The sequence below is a fragment of the Sorghum bicolor genome, chromosome 7 (genome assembly GCF_000003195.3).
Source record: "Sorghum bicolor cultivar BTx623 chromosome 7, Sorghum_bicolor_NCBIv3, whole genome shotgun sequence".
NCBI lineage: Eukaryota > Viridiplantae > Streptophyta > Magnoliopsida > Poales > Poaceae > Sorghum > Sorghum bicolor.
In genome coordinates this window covers 3,259,387-3,261,850 of record NC_012876.2, presented here as the reverse complement: position 1 = coordinate 3,261,850, position 2,464 = coordinate 3,259,387, and the positions used below count along the sequence as shown (strand labels likewise).

At 46.0% G+C, this 2,464-nt stretch overlaps 1 long non-coding RNA gene across 1 annotated transcript; it reads left to right on the top strand.

The window, feature by feature from the left end:
- On the top strand, positions 330-1,919 carry LOC110436914. Its single transcript, XR_002454829.1, has 2 exons — positions 330-1,123; positions 1,256-1,919. It is a non-coding gene; the product is annotated as an uncharacterized LOC110436914 (long non-coding RNA).

Sequence of the window (2,464 nt, the reverse complement as noted above, 5' to 3'; positions counted from 1 at the left end):
TTTGGATAGTTTAAACTCACTATAACAGATTGTAGTAGCTAAGGTTTAAAACGATCGAATTCACGATAGATTCACTCAATTCTGTTACAAGCCAGGCGAGCGGAGAGCTCTCCTTGCTCCTATCTCCGGATGCAGCTGGCCTCCTCTCCATGGTTATACCATACCCCTACGAAACTCTTCCCTTCTCCTTTATCGCTTACTATGTAGCGTGCCCGTGCGTTGCTACGGAATAACTAACATTTTTTATTTAAAATTCACGGATCGCACAATAAGATAATAATATTATAATAAAACTTAAATACCAACTATAAACTTACATTTGACTTAAAGAAACAAAGTTCGTGAAATTAAACACGGTCATAGAGAGCACGACGTTATAGGCTCACAAATTCTACTTTATAGATCTTTCCGTGATACGGCTAAGATAATGTTTAATATCGACAGGAAGATATCTCCGATATCCATTTCTTTCGTGTGCTACTAAATTCACAAATAAATTCCGCCGCATCTCCGTACCATCCTGTCACACATTCAAGTATATATGTAAAAATTAGTATGTTGCATGGGTAATACTACATTTTGTTAAAAAAACTTTTACAAAAACTTAGACACGCAAGAATAAAAAGGAAAACTAATTGGTTTTTACACCACAAAAGAAAAAAAAACTTTTTCTTAGTCACGCGGGCCATCTGGGCCATAACCTGGTCCTGGGCTGGCCACTTCTCCCCCTCCGACGACGCTGAGGCCACTCGATGTCCTGGCCGTCGGTCGCATGGTCGGCCTTCAACGCACGGAGGAACACAAATCAGCACCGTGGCCATATCCCCAAAACCCTAGCCTTATTCTCACTTCTACCCCTGCTTTTGCGACACACACAGCAAGCAGCCGCCGCTGTTCTTGGAGTCAAAGCCTGTGTCGGACCTTGCGCCACGGAGAAGCTGGCGGCGCCGCTGCAATTTCCTCGCCGGTGTACACGCGCAGCGAGCACCCTTACGCGCGGAGCCGAGACGCACTAAGCAGATCACGCACGCAGGCGAGCGGACCTAGGGTGGCGCACTAAGCAGATCACGCACGCGGCGAGCAGACCCAGGGCGTTGGCGATCGTTACTTCTTCGGCAGTGAGGTATGCAACAAGCTTCTTAATTAATCTCGGCTGTTGGGGATCTAATGGGATTTGGGGATTTTTTTGACACGGTCTGCATTTGGGGAATTTCTTATGAAATGGTTTCGGATTTGGGATGTTCTTGAAAAACAGGAACTTAGAAATCGAAGCAGGGACGGAGTAGGGCGTCGGCGCAGAGGAGTCTGGGCTGCGGCGCCGTCGCAGAGTACCTTCTGTGGAGGCAGGAAATCAGCGGCTGGCTCGATTCGTGGAGGCTTGCGGCACTGGAATGGAGGAGGGTGGGTGGGTGGGTGGGAGCCGCTGATACGAATGCCGACGGAGAAGGCGGGTGACGCTGCTGCTGCTTGCTGCTCGGCCGGTTGAGGAGGAGGATGAAGTGGGGACGAGGTGGGCCGTGCTCGTCGCCGGCTCCTCCTCCTGCTGCTTGCTGCTCGGCCGGTTGAGGAGGAGGAGGATGAAGTGTACGAGAACTACCGGCACCAGGTGAGCCGAGCGGGGGTTTGAAGCTTTCCGGCTAGAGAAGGAACGCGGGCGGAGATTCGGCGAGCTAGAGAAGGAACGCTGGCGGACATTGAGTAACTTTCTATGTTTGCGAGATACACGGAGAAATTTTCTATCTTTGCGAGTTTGCGCGAGTGGAGGTGTTCTCTTACGCAAGTACCGGAGGCAGACGGAAGACTGAAAAAAAAATTTTCACCAAAAGTTGTCCACACTTTGGTCTTTTTAGTTGTAGGAGATTAGTGGTATACCATCTTTCTGACAATATACTCAGAGAATTTCCATATAATTTATACTGCATGCAAGTGTCACACCCATACTTTAAGAACAAAATAGGATGCATAAAAGACTCATATGTGCTCCAGGAATAGTCGCACACATAAGTAGACAAATTTCAAATGTACCATTGCAGTGTTTATTACATAGCGAAACATAATAAATCACATAGTCTCATACAAAAATGATAGCATAAAGTAAACCACGCTCTCGACGGAAGCTCCACACAGGGACACTGTTGACTGGTTGACTCCAAACCTAGTATTCATAACGATAATCCTTATTTCAGTCATCTTCATTATCATATCCTGAGGTGTTGGGAAATTGCAAGAGTGAGCACATATCGTACTCAACAAGTATAACCAGGGGTTCATGAGGCTCAAATAGCTGACACTGGTTTGACTGCATTTAGCTTTTAATGGTGGATAGCATATTCATAATTAATTAACAATTGTCAAGGTAGCATAAATAATCCATTAATCTCATGATCAAGTGTAAGGATAATTAATTCTTAGCATAAACGATAATCAAATGAACATAACAACTTAATAAGCTCATTGTCGGCGC